General features: G+C 46.8%; 1 long non-coding RNA gene across 1 annotated transcript in view; it reads left to right on the top strand.

Moving 5' to 3' along the window:
- Window positions 1-7,984, top strand: part of C030007H22Rik (RIKEN cDNA C030007H22 gene) — a 45,792-nt gene extending 37,808 nt beyond the window's left edge. Inside the window, exons 2-3 of the long non-coding RNA NR_040482.1 lie at window positions 6,337-6,452; window positions 7,610-7,984. This is a non-coding gene — a long non-coding RNA (RIKEN cDNA C030007H22 gene). The remainder of the gene's footprint in view (window positions 1-6,336; window positions 6,453-7,609) is intronic.
- Window positions 7,985-19,403: the final 11,419 nt, after the last annotated feature.

Raw genomic sequence — 19,403 nt, 5'->3', positions numbered from 1 at the left:
CTTGGTCATACTGGTCTGGATATTGTTCTATTCATGTACACACAGATACAGACACACCATAGCTATCACACAGACAGAGGCACAGCATACACTACACCTACACAAACATAGGCCTGTACCATACCCATCACACAGACACAAACACTACAGCTGTCTTTTACACACAGGCACAGCACACACCACACCCATTACACAAACATAGGCCCACACCACATTCATCACACAGACACAGTCAAACACCACAGCTCTCTCACACATGCAGACACAGCACACACCACAGCCATCACACACACAGGTATCACTTGTGCAGACACACACTAGATCTATCACACCCCTCAAACATATATGCCACTCACTATCTATCAAACACATGCTGCCACACATGATCACATATAACAACACATTCTCTATATAAAATCATACACATCACACAGATATTATCACCTTTATGGACACTCTATCTATCTATCTATCTATCTATCTATCTATCTATCTATCTATTTATCTATCTATTTATCATGTCTCTGTATCTATCATCTATCTATCTTTTCCAAACACACAAATATTCACATGCAAATTAACCTGTGTGGACACATACATTTAACCCATCATACCACCCAAATACACCACCCACCCCATAATCGACATCAACGTACAATCCATATCACACAGGAAAACTACCTCCTAGACCCTACCCCCAATAGCTGCACCAAACAGCCTGATGGGAACTAGACTGTCAAGTGGTCTTCAGTAACTACTGAGAAGGCTGTACAAGCTGTTACAGGTCAACAATGAGTGCTGTCCCTGCACAGTCCCAGGTAGCCAGGAAGTCTGTGTTGACAGTGCTGAGACCAGCTGAATGGCATCTCTGCTGACACAGGGTAGCTTTGACTTGACTCTTCTTCCTTGGTGTTTCACAGCTCGCTCGCTCTCTCTCTCTCTCTCCCTCCCTCTCTCCCTCTCTCCCTCCCTCTCTCCTTCCCTCCCTCCTTCCCTTTCCCCTCTCTTATCCCCCCTCCCCGTGTGTATTTCTGGTGAAAGTGGGGGAGTACAAGTGAGCTTATACAGCTGTAAGTTTGTGTGTAAGTGTGTGTGGTATGAGTCTGCTGAGTACGCGTGTGCATGAAGTATAAGGGTGTGCAGTATGGAGCACGGCTCCGATGATGGGGGATAGCGCTTACATGTGGGGGCAGGGATGGCTCAGCACCTCCATAAAAGTTGGAGTAAAATTCCAGCTTCCTTGAACACAAGGAGGAAATACCAGTCATATTTCCAAACCAGCTCAGGGGCCCAGCTGCAGTGGGCTTCACACATCCAGATTCCAAGTCTCTCACAGGCCAGCTGTGTTCAGCCTTTCTTGTGGGCTTTCTATGGGTTTCTATGTTGGAGCATGAAGCTCCTGCCACATGTCACCCTGTGTGTATGGCCATCTTGTTACCTGTTGAAACTTTCCTGTCACCTCTGAGAGAGTAATCAGTAGAAGGCCACTGCCACTGTCCCCTGCCCTCCTGCAAAGACCCCTCTGGGAGGGTCTCAGCAAATAGGTGTATGAGAAAGAAAGACTTGGTAGTGGTTGAAAAAGCAAAAGGAAACTGGTCCCCTTCTCTCTGCCAGTGACCTTGTCTAGCTTATGGGGTGCCACCACTAACAGAGTGGTGCCCTGAAGGAGAGAGAGATGAGCCCTACTGGGCAAACACAAACCATCTTCCATCTTCGAGCTTATCTAAAACAGAGTGTGCCAATGCTTTCCAAAAGGAGCTAGCTGACTTTCCAGATGTGGGTCCCAGCCCGGAGATTTCCAAGCAGCTCCCCCTGGGGGGGGGGTGTCTGGAGGGATGGGGAGGGAAACAAGCAACACATGGTCTTGTAGTCTCTCTGTGGTTCAGCCCAGCTCAGCAGGGAGGCGAGCTGAGCCTGGAGAAGGAGCTGCATCTGGAAGGAAACACTGTGGGCTTGCGCCCTCTTCTGCAGGTTTCCCGCTGAGATGATTCCTTCTGTCCCTAACTTCCTGTCCTGGCTCATTCTGTAGGTAGGTCTCCATCCATGCTGTATAGTCCCCTGAGTTTATACAGAGGGGGCCATGCTGTTCCTCCAACATTGTGGGACCTAGAGTTCCCCTTTGATGCTGCAGACATTTATTCTCTGGGTTCTGACTGTCTGTATCATTGTAATGTTTTGATAATTCCATGCTAAAGATTGATAAGAGTAGCAATACTTTTCATTTATTGAGTTCTACCCAAGTTGTGGTAGTGTAGTTAACTGTTGACATGACTGGCCTGTGTTCCAGGCTGAGAGAAGTTTGATGTGATTCGGGCACTTGTTCCATCCAAGTCCAGCCTCCAAGTCACACTGTTCAGTAGTGTCCTCGCCCTTTTCTTATAAGCCCAAGGATGGGAAAGGATTCATATAGTCCATTTAGGCTTGGTGCAGTCAACCTGAGGTTATGATGGGGTAGCCAGAGCAAATAGGCCATGAGGTAGAGCCTGAGGGAGCTGCCATATATCTTATTCTTTTGAGTTTTCTCTAATAGGATGTCTGAGGCTAGATCACATATAAAGAAAAGAAACCTACTGCCATGATTCTGTTGGCTTCAAAGTCTTAATGACAGGGCACCAGCACTCGGCGAGGGTTGCATGGTGGTGCCACGTGGCAGATGGCATCATACAGTCAGAACCCAAGCACGAGGGCTCCCATGCTGAGAGAAGAAGCAAGATAGCAAGCTCAGGCAGTGGAACTTGTTTGACAAGCCCACTCTCAATCACCACACCAGCCCTGTGAGACCTAAGACACCGCCTGGAGATAGATCTCCCTGCTCCTAGAGATCTAATCGGCTGCCTTAAAAGCTCCACTCCTGTATAGGTTACTTTCTCATTGCTGTGACCAAATACCCAACCAAAAGCAACTAAAAGGAGGGGTTTTTGCTTTGTTTTGTGATTTTGGCTCACAGTTCGAAGGACTACAGCCAGTCATGACCACGGAGGCAGGGCTTCAGGATGGAAAAAAAAAAAAAAAAAAAAAAAAAAAAAAAAAACAGAAAACAGCTGGACATGTTGGCATTGGCAGCTGTAATTAGAGAGTGAACTGCAGGTGGGTGGTATACCTGGCTATGCCACCTCAAGGTTGTCCCAAGGGACCCATTTCTTCCAACGTGATCTGTGTCATAAAACCTTCCCAAACAGCACCACCAGGTGGACACTGAATGCCATTCAAACCGCAGGACCAAAGCCCAGCTAGGGCAGCCAGAGCAAGCTCTCCTGATCTCACTACCTGGCCTTGCATTGACACAGATTGCACACATGATTTCCCAGACAACTAATGACCAATTATCAAAACTGTAGGATGCGACAGATGGCAGGTACAAATATTTAACTAATCCCAATTCTTCACTTTATACCCCCGGAATTGGAGCCTGGAGGAAGAGGAAGTAACCTGCCCAGGACATATGGCTCCTTAATGACAGATCAGGATGAAGTGTGGATCTGGGTTTGCAGGCACAGAGCTCTGCTTCTGCTAGCTCAGTGGGAACCATGGAGGTGGTGTCAGGTCCCGCTGTCCTGGGAGGGGCTTCTGGGTAATGGACCCTGACGGAATGCCCCTTGTATGGTCCAGGAGCAGCCAAAAAACGTTTGCAGAGCAGTGACTGATGAAGCGAGCAGACGGGAGCTCGCCCTTTACAGCTGGGTGTTTGTCATTCCGCAGGCACAGCCTCCTTGAGCTGTATTTAACATGCAGCCATCTGGCATTCGGGCAGACCTGTGAGCTGTCTGGTGGCATTGATATAAATATTAACCAGGAGTTGATCTGTCTTATATAAGGGTGAAAGGATGTAAGACCAAGTGGTAGACTGAGCGGGAAGTTTTTTTTTCTAAAGATGGGGTTTATGGTAAATATGCTTACATGTCGCTTACATGTGTATTTCTTCTTTTCAGTCACTGCCTGTATGTTAGGAACACGGAGGTAACTGGATTGGATTTAATTATGGCTTTCAAAGTGAAGAAGGGTGTGAATGTTAATCATCATTGTCAATCTGACTGGGTTTAGAATCGCCTAATTCTAAATTAGGAGATTGAGACACACCCAGAGGTGTAGTCCGGTGTTTCCAGAGAGGAGGAAAGACTCACCCTCAACATGGGTACTTGGGAGGGTTTTGACCTAGTTCTCACTAGTTCCAATATCAAGTCCTTCACGTGTGGCTTTTCCTGTGTTGAAGTTCAGGAACCTCAGCTAACACCGTGGACTTGAGGCCACCACATACTTCCATGCCTTCAGCCTACGTAAGGAGTAACACAGACACCCAACTTTGCTCCACAGATAGAACCAGGCAGTCCACCAGCAAGGAGAGACTCCTCTAATACTTTTGGATCTTTAGCTATTTTTGGAGAATTCTCAGCCATCTTCTGTTGCAGCCCTCCCCCATCTCCATCTCTTTTATCCCTCCATGAGTGTAAATGTTAGAGTGGAGGTCTCTGATTACCATCTCATCCTCAGGGATGTCCTGTTTCTCTTTTAGCGTCTCTCTCCGGACTTGTTTTTTCTTTCACTAGAAATTTCAGACCCGCTGATGAGCCCAGAGGGGTGGGAGTGGGAATGGGGGTGGGGTGGGTGGCAGTGTTGGGAGGCTCTGTCTCTGGTGCCATCGATTCAGCTTTTAGTGTCTAGCATTTCCTTTTGGCTCCTGTAGCAATTGACCTTGATACTGATATTCTCTGCTGGTTCACACACTTCAGCCATGACTTCTTAATAATCATATTCATTTCAAGTCTCATATCTGAGGAAAAGCAATAACTGGGCCATCAGAGGCTGATTTGGTGGATTTCCTGGGCTCTTGGAAAACGATGACTGTGTCTCACTTTCTCACATCTCTCCCCTGCTGATGCCTACCATCTTACGGAGATTGATCTGTGGGGAATTATGCTCGGGTGGGTAATGGTTCTTTCCTATCTGGTTAATGTGTGGTTGAGTCACTCCAGTCAGAAGCTGAGTTAAATTTGGGTTTTCTTGTTGCTAGGGCTGTTTTCCATCCATCACTGTCCCCTCAGGATTTCTCCTTTGCTGCTGTGCACTTCCTGGAGGCTGGAGTGTGTTCCTCAAGGTTTTCGCTCCACATGCAGTGGGGGCATCCCTGTGTGCTTCTGCCGCAGGCCGGACTCCTCATGCCCCATCTCCCTCAGCATGTGTTCTTACTTTGTTAACTCAGTAATACAGCCTGGTGATTGGGGTGGTTACAGGGCGATTCTATTCTTTGTTGTCTTGGCATTTCAAAGCAACGCAGTCCAAGGGTCTGATGATCAAACCTAAGGAACGCTAAGACAGAAGAAAACAGACAGAGAGATCCAGCATTATAGAAACCAGTGACTGGGGGTTCACAGCAGCATGGGTCTGGCTAGCATCGAGACTGGTTGGATACCCACTATTCGGGACAGAAGATAAGATAACATGTGATGGCTTGAATATGGTTGGCCCAGGGAGTGGTACTATTAGAGGGTGTGGCCTTATCAGAGGAAGTGTGGTCTTGTTGAAGGAAGTAAGACCCTCGTCCTAGCTGCCTAGAAGTCGGTCTTCTCTATTGGCCTTCAGATGAAGGTGTAGAAATCTCAGCTTCTCCTACACCATGCCTGCCTGATCACTGCCATGCTCTCACCTTGATGATAATGGATTGAACCTCTGAACCTGTAAGCCAGCTCCAATTAAATGCTGTCCTTATAAGTGTTGCCTTGGTCATGGTGTCTGTTCACAGCAGTAAAACCTTAAGACAACATATAAGGGTCGGAGCATAACTGAATCTCTCTGGGGCAAAGAGAAATGGCTTAGCAGTCCAGAGCACCTGTTCTTCCAGAGGACCGAGGTTTGGTTCCCAGTGCCCGCATCAGGTGGTTCACGATCGTCTGGAACTCCAGATACAGGGTATCCAACATCTCTGGACTCCTTGGGCAATTTCACTCATGTACCCATATTCAAATGTACACACACACACACACACACACACACACACACAACTAAACATAATTTTAAGAGAACCCCATCCTGGCTGCAAATACCTGGTTTACCTTAGCTAATGTTGTGGAGTCAACAGCATCTGGAATCAGGGTGGGGCCATGTTCCAGCATGGCTTGGCTTGTAGACTGCTGGGAACCCATGCAGGAAACTGACCAGGGCCTGTTATGGGCGGTCATAAAGCTAGGACTTAGTTTGAAAACATAAACCTGGTCATGCCCTTAGTCTCAGGCAGAATTATATGCCTGAGTCTTTAGTCTGAGACTTTGAAAATGCTGTTTTTATTCCTGTGGGTGAGGACTTTATTAACACTGGCCCATTTTTCTCTTTTCCTTACCCAAGCCGGAGGCAGACAGCCCCCAGCCCAGTGGACTACTCTCATGCTGTATGGGATGCTGGTCTTGCACCCCTTCCAGGATGCTCAAACATTGCCCCTCTTGGTGGATTATGTTTAAGAGGTACCGTGTCTTTTTTGTTGTTTGGTTGGTTGGTTGTTTTTTGTTTGTTTGTTTGTTTGTTTGTTTGTTTTGTGAGACAGGGTTTCTCTGTGTAGCCCTGGCTGTCCTGGAACTCACTTTGTAGACCAGGCTGGCTTCGAACTCAGAAATTCGCCTGCCTCTGCTTCCCAAGTGCTGGGATTAAAGACGTGCGCCACCACGCCTGGCAAGAGGTACCGTGTCTTAACTGAACCTGTGACCACATCTCTCTCCAGGCCTTCGCTGCAGAGGAAGCCATCTCCTATGTCTTTTGCAGCTCCTCACCTCTCTTTTGGAGTTTTTGCTAGAGGTCTGTGGGAAGGGCGTTTGAATGTGTGCACTTGGCCTTCTCCCCAGAGGTTCAGTACTCAGACTTTGCAGTCCCTGAAAACCGCTCCCCAATGCTTCTTCTACTACTTGTAAGATACTTGGCATCTCCCTCCACGTGTGCAGTCAGGGAGCAGGTGCAACCCCTACCATCTTTCTTTGGATTTTTTTCCTAAATATTTCTAGAAAAAAAAAATACCTTGATTTCTCCCTAGATTTGATTTTCAATCCAGAGACGTCAAGCTGAGGCTAATGGAACCAGCCAAGTAGTTTTGTTCTGCAGGCTCTCTGTAGAGGGAGGCTCCCAGCCATGATTACCTTTAAATTAAAGAATTGTATAGCACCTTGAACTTATATTAAAGGACCTCAGGGTGCTCCTACATTTCTTGTACTTAAAAAGTGTGTGTGTGTATGGTGTGAACATGTTTTTGTGGTGTGTATATAATTGCATGGTTTGTGAGTGTGTGTATTTGTGGTATGGTGTGTCCTTGTGTGAGGTGCTTTTGTGTATGAGTTTGTGTATGTGTCGGGGTATGTGCATGTGTGGGTATTTGGCGTTTATGTGTGTGGTATATGTGTAGTAGGTATGCAGTGTGTGTTTGATGTGTGTATGGGAAGTGTGTGTGTGTGTGTGTGTGTGTGTGTGTGTGTAGGCACATAGTGCCATGGTACTTGTGGACCCAAGAGGACAACTTCAAGTGACAGTCCTCACCTTCACCTTGTTTGAGATGGCATGTCTTAGTTACTGTTGTGTACACTCTAGGCTAGCCAGCCTGTGAACTTCTGTTGTCTCTGCCTTCATCTTCCAATAGGAAAGAGCACTGGGATTACAGATTTGCAGTGCTGTGAGTCCTAGGGATTCCAACTCAGGCCCGCAGGCTTGCAATGACAAGTCCCTGTTCTTGTTCAATCCTTGGAAGGCTCTGGGACCAGAAGCAAATAACACAGAAATACAGCATGGATGACTACAAGGATTCCAGGGTTTTCTTCCATGATGACTGGCTATGGATCAAGGACATAGGCACTTGACTCAGTCTGCTGTAGGAAGTCTATGGGGCACCTAAATGAAGAGTGGTCATACTGTGGGAGTGCAGGTCTACAGCCTTGGAAAAAGAGGTAAGAGAGTGAGGGACGAAATTAGTAATCTCTCAAATATGCCCAACATTAAAAATTAACCATAGCAAAAACATGGAAGATTCTAGCCCTGACTTTCATTTCCCCATGGCTTTGCTGAGGAGAAAGGAGGGGAGGGGAGAGTAGTGGAGGGGAGGGGAGGGGAGGAGAGGTCTCCTGAGCCATAGCTATCGATCCCAGGACTTAGGGGTGCAGCTGGACTCCCTCTAGCTAGAACCCCGCTCCCCATGGAGACTTGGGAGCTTCTTTGTCCTTCCAAAATCCTTTAGTTATCCTGTGCCATGGATGAAATGGTCTAGGCACTGATCAGACAAAGGCTCTGTTCTCCTGTGACTATGCTTTAACATGGGGGGGGGGAGATACAGAGACAGAGAGACAGAGAGAAACAGAGAGAGAGAGACAGAGAGAGGCAGACAGACAGCGAGACACAGAGAGAAAGAAGCAGAGAGACAAAGACAGAGAGAGACACAGAGAGAATGTGCTGTGCAGAATTAAGATGGAGAAAGTAAAGAATGTTTGATTGCAGATTTTCAGCATTACAACTGCTGCTTTCTAGCCGCAGGCTGCTGGATTTCTGTCGACATTCATCTGAGACACCCTTTTCTGCCTCTTTAAAATCAACTGTGGTCTCTGGCTCTTGTAAGTTGTCTATGATATATATTGTCTGTGATATATCCTGGGTTATGCACCCACACCCTCTTGCTTGTTGTAATTATTAATATAACTGGACATTTCTTCTATATTGCTCAACACTTCTTTAAAACAATGGTTTCCACTTTTATTCTTAATTATTGAGAACTGAACCCCCTCTACAATATCTTCAATATTTTACAGACAAAAGCTTATCATTGTAGAGGCTCAGGCCCTGGTGAGCTGAGACTCACAGTGACTCCCCTAAGCCTCCCCTGGGCGTAGCTCCATCAGCTGCAGCTCACAGCTGTGTTGTTGTCTTACTGTGAGGACCAGGCTGAGCAATTAACCTGATCAGACTTCATCTTGTTAGAGCCAGACCACTGCTCCTGCTGCGAGGATATTGGTGGATTTCTCTCAGTGTTATACCCCCCACAAAAGGAGCTATTTCTCATTGCTCAGGTTTTCCTGAGCCTGATCCAATAACTTTAATCGTCTTACTTACAAGAAATATAGTCAAACCTATGGGCAGTTCCTGGAGAGGGTAGAAAGGGATACCTCTGTATTGGCTGGTTTTGTGTGTCAACTTGACACAAGCTGGAGTTATCACAGAGAAAGAAGCCTCCCTTGAGGAACTGCCTCCATGAGATCTAGCTGTAAGGCATTTTCTCAATTAGTGATCAAGGGTGGAGCGCCCATTGTGGGTGGTGCCATCCCTGGGCTGGTAGTCCTTGGTTCTATAAGCAAGCAAGCTGAGCAAGCCAGGGGAAGCAAGCCAGTAAGTAACATCCCTCCATGGCTTCTGTATCAGCTCCTGATTCTTGACCTGCTTGAGTTCCAGTCCTGACTTCCTTTGGTGATGAACAGCAACATGGAAGTGTAAGCTGAATAAACTCTTTCCACCCCAACTTGTTTCTTGGTCATGATGTTTATGCAGGAATAGAAACCCAGACTAAGACACCCACCCATGCCCTGCAGGTGTGATTCCTCACTTTCAGCTCACTTAGTCTGTCTCCCACCTGTGAGTATGATTGGGCATCTGTGAAAACACTGAAAAGGGTGCTTATGTGTGACAAGTAGGGGCACCCAGAAGGCCACTGAGAGAAACTATCAGCCAGCATGACTGGTATGGAGCAAGCAGACACGGGCTCACTTAGGAGCTAGATGACTGCTCAGTGGCTAGTGCTTGCCGCTTTTCCCGAAGGCTGGTGCTTGGTTCCCAACAACCACATCACGCAGCTCACAACCACCTGAAACCCCAGCTGTAGAGAATACAATGCCCCATATTGGCTTCTTTGGGTCGCTGTACACTAGTAACGTTCACACGCATGATTAAAAATAAAAATACAACTTTACAAAGAACTATGTTTATTTGGATCACAGTATATTTCAACAACCACAAAAAATGGGGCTATGGAGAGGTCTTGCTGGTGGGCCTCAGGGCCTGGCCGCAGTAACCCCACCAAGGAGATAGATAGAACAGCAGCTATAAATGATTACAAATAAGTGGGCATGGCTGTGCTGTAGCCTGTAAATAGAACCGTGGTTACCAATCAGACAGTGACCCAGCTTGGCCCTTGGTTATCCAGCCCCAGGGAAAGCAGCCCGGTGATGAGTGGTGATATCTAGCAGGGAAGGACCTTGTCAACTCTGTACCTGGTGAGGTAAAGCTCCCTTGTCACCATCTCATCAGCTTCTTCTAGCCTTACTCTGCCACCTTTTATTTCACAGGGATCTCAGGGGAGCACTGCAGACTTCCCGCGGCTCAGCACTGTCAGGCCGCATGGGTGTCCCTTCCAGGGGAAGCCTGAACCACAGTGACCTTACCAGCGAGACCCTCTGGTAAACGAGGAGATCTGGTCAGCTCTCAGGGCTGCTGGCTCATAGACAAGCTGGCCCTCCCAGTTCTTGCTGCCCCGACGCTGGATTGACGTTTCCCCTGAATAACTTCTCCATATTTGTCAGTCCTCCATCTGTGTCACCTGTCAGGACAAATCCTCCCCTGACACCTCCTCTGTTTAGAATTCCTGCATCACAGACAAGCCTAAGCTTAGCTGGTTAGCAGCAAAGTTAATTGACCATACCTTAATTGCCATCCTAAACAGTTCTGGAAGTGAGTCCCATGGCCACTTAGACACCAGTGGAGCCCATTCCAGGCTGCGTTTTATGAGGGAATCCGAAGATGCGATTCTGCGACGGGTTTAAGAGAGTGGCTGGCTGTGCTCACTCTTGTGTTCCATGCTTGACTATGCTGTGAAGTGACCTTCACTTTAGCAGCAGAGAAAATGCCACATTCAGAACATCACAGGCAAAAGCAACTATTCCTCCCTCCCTCCCTCCCTCCCTCTCTCTTTCCCTTTTAAAAATAGATTTATTTTATGTATGTGAGTACACTGTCACTATCCTCAGACACACCAGAAGAGGGCATCAAACCCCATTACAGATGGTTGTGAGCCACCATGTGGTTGCTGGGAACTGAACTCAGGACCTCTGGAAGAACAATGTTCTTAACTGCTGAGACATCTTTCCATTTGTCCTGACAGGTGACACAGATGGAGGACTGAAACTTTTTCATAAAGGACACAAATAGGACAGGGCCACCAAGGCCTCTGTGGGTTGTGATTTCTAAGTAGTTACTTTTGGTTTTGGTTCCCCAGAATCTGAAGCGTCCAAGAGGACAACTTTTTTTGGTGTGGTTTGGGACTGGCACGGGGGTAGGGAGATGTAATTTGAGATGCTCATTGACAAGATCTTATCGTGATGAGACAAGCTGACAGTTTTATAAAACCAGAGCTGGGAAGATGACTCAGGGAAGCCAGCAGGCTGCAGCTCCCTTTTGCAATGAAAATAAGCTTGCCCACCACTGCCACTGCCACTGCCACTGTGGGTTCTGTGGGGCACAGCATGATCCCAGAATGGTTTCTCCTGATCATTTTACAAATGTTCATATTAACATTCCTTACCAGCCTGTGCTGCAGACATAGCACTGTAGTCTGTATGGAGGCTGTTAGGGTAGTAAGGCTGCTCATCTCTTACAGCCACTGTAACAACGTACAGCAGGCTAGGTAGCAAAAGAAACAGAGATCTGTCTTCACCCAGTTCTGGAGGTCAGGAGTCCAAGATCGTTCAGCTGGGGTCCTCTAAGATTCCTTTAGGGAGTCTCCCAGGCCTCTCCCAGCCTCTGGAATTTCCCAGCAACCTTTGTTACCCATTGGTTTTTAGGCATACCACTCCAATATCTTCCTCCATCTTCATTTGACCTTTTTACCTGTGTGTCTTCTCTTATAAGGGCAATGGCCGTTAGATTTTGTCCCCACTCTGAGCTGAGATGAACTCAACCGCTTATACCTGCAAGACCTTGTTTTAAAGTCATTCCCTTCTGAGGGTCCAGGTGGACGTGGACATTTTGATGAGTGAACTCAGGCCATTCTGTGGACATCAATGAATTCGCAATGGAGGAGCAGAGGTGGGAACCTGGAGAAGCAGAACCAGTCCTTGGAGGTTGCAACACTGAGATCTGGGAGGGCTGGTATTTGAATGAGGAAGAAAAGGTCATCGGAAAGCCCCGTCAAAGAGATAAGAGCTTGCAGATGCTCAGGCTTGGGGTAGGGATGGAGAGGCAGTGGGCAACCCTACACAGTCAGGCTTCAAGAGGAACAGGCGGCAGGAGGCTTTGGATGGCAGGCTGTGTTGGGTACCTTCCATGATATGTGGAGAGAAGGGAACTGTGTCTGGCTATCATCATAGGCACTAGTGCTGATGCCAGAGAGGTCCACAGACTTCTGGTGTTTCCCACTCAGCATCAACTTACATCATGTGTGAAGGACAGTGGCTCATCCATTTTTTTTTTTTTTTTTATATCGCACCAACACTAACAAGTCTCAGGGTGTCTACTAGCATAGCTGCCTACCTTCTGCTCTGGAAAGAGAATTGGAGATGCATCTTGTACTCTTAGAAGAATAAACTTCTGTCTACTGTACTCATAAACTCAGGAGGCAGGGGGATTTCTTGCTCTGTGCTATATGGTATAAAAGAGTAGTTTCTGAAGATGGGGTGGGGGGGTCCCCATCTGAAGGGACATATCCCATTGCAGTGAATCCAATCCCAGAACTTCTTGGTTAGCATTATAATTATAGCCAGGTCCCATGGGTGGTGGTAGAGGGACTTGGATGTGTGACCAGATGATAGTGCATTCTTGTCTTTGTGTAACTTTATCGTATATTCTGGATGCATAGCATTTATGTAGATCATTTTTTTAAAAATAGGGCAAGTAATGAAAACAAATGGGAGGCATGCAGAGAGACCAAAAACAAAAAACAAAAACAAAAACAAACAAACAAACAAAAAACCCACAAACAGTTTTTCAAATGCAGATGTCTGCCCTTCCAGTCCTCTGTACAGAAGAGCAGCACACTGGGGAGGGACATGCAGAATGTGTGGAGAGGAAGCTGCTGTCCCTAACTCTGGGGCAGACATCTGACCAACTCTTGACAGTGAATGAAATCACAAATATGAGACCAAATTTACTAATGTTGCAGGTATGTACATTTTTCATACCTGTATGTTCTGATTTTTAAAAGATCATTTATCTTATGTATATGAATGTTTTGCCTGCATGTATGTCTGTGCACCACATGCATGCCTGGTACCCACAGAGATCAGAGGAAAGCATCAAATCCCCTGGGACTGGAGTTATAGATGGTTGTGAGCTGCTATGTGGTTCTTGGGCATTAAAGCTTGGCTTTCAGAACATGTAAGGTTCTGCCTTCCCACCTGCCTCTCCCTGACTCTCCAACACATCTGCTGTGGCAGTTTGAATGAGAATGTCCCTCATAGTCTCGGGTGTTTAAATACTTGATGCCCAGTTGGTGGCGCTGTTTGGGAAGGTTTAGGAGATGTAGCCTTACAAGAGGAAGTATGTCAGTGGCAGGGGCAGGGCAACCTCACTCTATGTGTAGTTCATACTCTCTGCTTAGTGCTTGAAGTTGAAGATGTGAGCTCTCAATTTCTTGGTCCTGCCACTATGTTCACTGCTGGCTGACATGGCTCATCACCATGGTGGACTCTCAGCCCCCTGGAACCATAAGCCTAACTAAGAATATTGTTGCTTAGTGGTGTTTTATCATAGCAGCAGATGAGTAGTAACTAATACCCCTGCTTATCAAGACTCCTTCCCCAGGTTTCTCAGGGCTGCCCTGCCCCCAGCCATATGTAGAGCTCCTCATAATTCCCTCCTCCTTCCTCACATCAGGACCTCCCTCTTATATCCCCAGCTTTACAAAGGGCTAGGAGCTATCAGACTTTCTCCCTTCCTGTTTTCCAATCCCAGGTGGCCTCGATTCCATTCACCAACAACAGGCCTACACTGATCTTTGTCTATGGCTGACTGGTTATCAAGCCCACACAGTGTGAATATTTTTAAGCTGGCTGCAGATTTTCAGGTTTTTATTCCCACATGAGGGCATGTCTGCGCTCCAGAGCAAAGATTAACCTGCACTCTTTGCAACCAGTTCCTGTGGTGTCTCATGTAGCCAGTGGATGGAAGCCTTTATGGGATCTTGCCACATTAATGGAGCAGCCTGTGTGGCCTGGCTTCTGTGCCCTTCCTGTTAGAGACAGGTGTATGTCTGTAATGGGAGACAGAGGCAGAATTGTCACAGGTTTGACCACAACCTGGGCTATATTTAGCTCCGAGTCCCAAAACACTAAAAAACCAAAAATGTACTCTTCCCCTGATTCCTGTTTCTCATCTCTATCTGGCTCTTCTGGGAGGCAGAAAGGAGAGGCATTCAGAGGATAATGGTCTCTAAGGGTCACAGTATTGAGGCTCTTCTGTAGCCAAATGGGCTTTTTCCAGATGCCAGTTCCTGTGGACTTTGCCTTTCTGTAGCCAGGGCTTAATTTATTGTGAGCAACATCTGGACAGGCAATGGATTTTCAGGCTGTGTTGGTGCCACAGATGGCCTGGGAGGGGTGTCTCTGGGAGAGGACTGCCTGACTGCCTGTCCTGTGCCTCACTTAGGCACAGTCAGGGTCACAGTGGTAGCTGTGGACTGTCTCTGTCACTATAATCTGATCACCGATAAGAAAGGTCACCAGGTACTTAAGGCAGTATTTGACTCACAATGACAAAATATATCATTGGTAGTTTGGGGAACATGAGCCCCAATAAGAAAAGCAATAGAAAATGTGTGGTGTTTTGGGAACTTTACCAAGAGAGTGACAGTAATTGCCTTTACTGCAGGTAGAGCAGGGTGAAATATCTATTTCCTTCCTTGGCAGAACCAACAGCCTTTGACATTGTAACTTACTTGCTAATTGATTTAACCATAAACACAGTGAGGGAGAGTGGATTGTGAGTGTCAGTAAGAACTAGTCAATTCCTTCACCAATAAGTGAAGTGAATATGTGTGGGTGGGTCTCAGAAACTGGCAGCTACCAGAGCTCCAAACAAGAAGCTCTTAGAGCACGACAGAGCTTTAAAAAGGTGTGACGTTTCCCAGAGAGCAGAGAAGCACAGCTCAAGGTGGCAGTCATGCATGGGCCCCCCTTGAGAATATGGAGTGCATCTGCATGAAATTGCATTTGCATAAATTCTCTCCTGGGGGAATTCTCATTAGGATGTTAAACACATAGATTGGTTACTCTGTTACACATATTAACTGATTTCCAGTCCTGGAAGAAAGCCTTATGCCGGGTGGGTGAGATGACTCAGTGGATAAAGGAGTCTGCTGCTAAGCCTGGTTAATGAGTTCCATGCGTGGCTCCCACATAGTGGAAGGAGAGAACTGACTCTTGCACCTATGTGCTGAGTACACACACACACACACACACACACACACACACACTGATAAAAAGAGAGCCTTATGCTACACACACTGTAAATCATAAATCTATGATTTACATACAGGAAATCAAATGTAGATTGTGTTTCTTCATCAGTCAGTTGGAGGGGTGGATGTCTGCGTTTGATGGGGTTGGTGCCTCTGTGTATATGGAATGCATCCATCGCTAACTATTCTTCCCTTTTTCTCACTGTGGTGGTCTGAATGAAATGGCTCTCATAGGCTCATAGGGAGTGGTATTATTAGGAGTCGCGGCCTTGTTGGAGTAGCTGGCTTTGCTGGAGGAAGAGTGTCATTGGGGATGGGCTTTGAGGTTTCAGATGCTCAAGCCAGGCCTGGTGTTTCATTGTCTCTTCCTGCTGCCTGTGGATCAAAATGTAGAACTCTCAGTTACCTCTCCAGCACCATATCTGCCTGGATGCTACCATGCTTCCCACCATGATAATGGACTAAACCTCTGAATGTCTAAACCAGCCCCAATTAAATGCTTTCTTTTTCCAAGAGTTTCCATGGTTATAGCTTCTCTTCACAGCAATAGAAACCCCAACTAAGGCACTGCTTCTCTTCTCAGTGCTGGGTATCAAACCTAGGGCCTCATACTTGTTGGGTAAATACCCTACGTCTGGGCCTTCCTATATATTAAGCTTATTTCTACAAATGTCACTGGCCCCACATGATCAGGGATGCTGCTAAATGACTTCAGTGACACTTGTGCTGCCATTGTTCCTTGGCCTCTGATGGGTTTGGAAGTGGAGACCTCCTGCTGGCCCTTGTCTACTCCCTCTGCGGAGTTTTCATAGTCTGTAACAATGCAATTGAGACCTCAGAGCCCATTTCTTTCTTCAAAGGAGTACATCCTTTGGGCTCTTGTTCTGTTCCTGTGTTGTTGATTTCTCTGGCTGTCCACAGCTCCTTTGATTCGACATGGGATCCTGAAGCTCTCATCTGCTTCACTTCCACCCCAGTTTGAAGAATGGATAAAATATAGTTTTGGATTCCAAAATCACTTACAGTGTCAGTTATTTTTCTTCTGTTTAGATTCACAAGGGTTTCAAATTTTATTGAGGTAAAATTGATGTGTGTATTTAAGGTCTACAATCTGAGGATCAGGTATGTGTCTACATTGAGAAATGATCAGTCTAATCAATATGTAACACGACCATCATTTTACAGAGCTGCCAATTTGTGTGTGCACGTGTGTATGTGTGCATGTACATGCAAATATATGCATATGTATCTGCATGCATGTATAGGTGTGTGCATGTGTAGTGAGAATACACTCTAGGTTTCTGGTACGTTTAATGTATGCAATGTATTCTTGTTAATCATTGTTGTGAATTGTCACTTGTGACCATTTGTTTAAATCTTTGTATGTGCATGCACCTGTGTGTGAGCCTGTGCGTGTGCATCTGTGTGTGTGTGTGTGTGAATGCAGGCATGTGCAGGTCAGAGGAAACCTTGGGTTTTGGTCCTAACCTTGTTTGAGACAGAGTCTCTTACCACCAGGTAAGTTGACAGTCTATTGGGCCCAGGAGCTTCCAGAGATTCTCCCATTTTTTTCTATGTCCTATGTCAACATAGCAACATGTCCAGCTTTACATGTGCTCTGGGGTTTGGAACTCAGATCCTCACATTGCATAGCAAACACTTGTCCACTGAGCCATCTCCTCTGCTCATTGTGTGTCCTTTGACTACTGTGTCCCCATCCTGCCTCTGAGGCCCTGGAAGAAGCCACACATCAATGCTGTGCCGGCTTCTGAAGCTCTGACCTCACAGATCTGCAGACTCCTGCACTTACCCTGGAGCCGTGATTTTTCAGTAGAGAATGGAGGCAGTTGGCCATGGGCAGGCAGTTCCATTGACATGGTTACTGGGAGTGTCTGATGTTACTGATGCTGCTAAACAGGATGCCATTCCCACACCATCTGAGCTGCATGTCATGTTCCTGCCCGGATTCTCACCAATGTCATCACTATGGTATCATTAGCAGCAGGGCACAGTGACCTCACTTCAGGCACCAGCTTATTTTCCATCTCTATTCTGAGATCAGGGACTTGACTCTGCTCACTGGCCCTTCCCCAATAAGGAGACCTCTGTCTCCATCTGTAATAATGGAAAGTGCCATCTGTCTGTCAAGAGCCCTTGGCTGATTCCTGCTTGTACAACCACCCCTACCAACAGAGATAAAGGCAAAATGATTTGACTTTGGAGGTTGACAGCCAGGTGCCAAACAAGCCTTCAGTTGTTTGCTTTTTAATTGTATCCTTTTTAAAGTCCCTCAATGTGGTTCCCTTTTTTATATTCTCATTCTAATTTTCTCTCAACTCTGGAAATTATACCATTCAAAGACTTGATTTTGATTTATCATCTTCTTGAGAGACTGGCTGTTTTCTGAAGACTAGAGAGGTCTCCTTGGCTATGAGAAAAGTAGCTGTTTCATCAAGCTATGCTTGGCACATAGCTCTGTACTCCTGTCCATCAAGGCTGGGCGGGACCTTGAGAGAGTGGCTCTGAGCATAAGAGCTAGGAAATTGAGAGAGCTGGACCATTCTTGGACTCTGAGCCATCTGAGCTGGCTTTAGTGAACGCTGAGTAAAACAGCTACATGCCTCTGAGTGTGTCCTGGAGACTACACAGTGCTGCTCTCAGGAGGAAGCTGCAAGGGTACACAGGTCACCAGGGGGCTCCTTGGTGGGGATGTGGGGCTAAAACTCTATATTACACTACAGTACACAGGGTAGCAGTGGGCCACATGGCTCCAGCAGAGTGTTCTCAGCTCGGCAGACTCTTTGGCCCGGAGCTCCAGAAAAGTTTCCACACAACTCACTAAGTTCCCTTGGCGGGTTGCTGCCCTGCCAGCCCCATGAAATGACCACCCACCTCGAGGTTAGATGTCACAATACCCAGTAACTTGGTAAGATCAAAATTCTTGAAGCTTGTAATTAACCAGTCAGATTTATATACCAATAAATTCTCAATTCACAAGATGCCCACACAATAACTTCAGAGCCAATTGATAATGATACAAGCTGCCTACCTAGATTAGACAAGTTATCCCAATTACTCTACCCTTTGTGTTATTTATAGCTACCTGTGGCTATTTAAAGCCACACAAAATCTGGATCATCTTTCTCTTGCTCCATCTTTCTTACTTCCCTTCCTGTCTCCTCCATCCCCATCCCTGCAACTCTTCGCTCCACCTCCCTTTTCCCTGTCCAATCACAGGCTTCTTGTTGTAATAATAATTAAATTAATTGGACAGGGAAAAATCCTGCTACAGATGGGGTTGTGAGAAGGCACATGGATCATGTACAGTTCAGCCTCCATTAGAGTGGATGCTCTGGGGACAGTGAACTAAAGCCATACGTTGAGTTATCCTGATGTATGTCGCAGAATGATACCAAGTTACACTTGCTCAGGGTTCCAGGCCATGAGGAGTCACCAGGTCCCTGTCTCTACTACCATCCAGTGGAAGTTCTCCCTGGAGTCTGGGTTAGGCATGGTCCAGGGGATTGTCTGTCTGACTGGATAATTTTGGTACCAGCCAGCAGTGTGCAGGAATGACCATACCTTTTGTGACAGTCAGGCAGAGCTAGAGTCTAGGCAAGGCAGCTGGGAATTACTGCCAGGACTTACCATGCCCCATCCCCACCCTCCAGAAATCCAGTGGCCTCTGGGACTCAGGCAGCCTCTCTGTACTTCAGGAACTTCCCATGGGTAGGTGTTGTTGGCACCTAGGTAAGGGGGCAGAGAGGCTGACTGTCTGTGAGTCAGGGTAACTCCCCATTTCCCTGCACATGGTTGAAGGGTGGAGAAAAAGCACTGCCCTCCAGAAGGCTCAGGGCTCATTCAGGCCCCTGCTTTAAGCTGCAAGTCTGCACTAGCAGGACACTGGCTGTCTAGGAGGGAGAGGGAAGGAAAATGCAGGGATGTGTCATGCCTGCTGGGTCTTCCTGGCCTCCAAGTGGCATCTACTTTCTAGATGCTTCCTAAAATC

The sequence above is a fragment of the Mus musculus genome, chromosome 1, assembly GCF_000001635.26.
Source record: "Mus musculus strain C57BL/6J chromosome 1, GRCm38.p6 C57BL/6J".
In the NCBI taxonomy this organism is placed as follows: domain Eukaryota; kingdom Metazoa; phylum Chordata; class Mammalia; order Rodentia; family Muridae; genus Mus; species Mus musculus.
The sequence above is the reverse complement of the archived record's forward strand: the minus strand, read 5'-3'. Positions and strand labels throughout refer to the sequence as shown.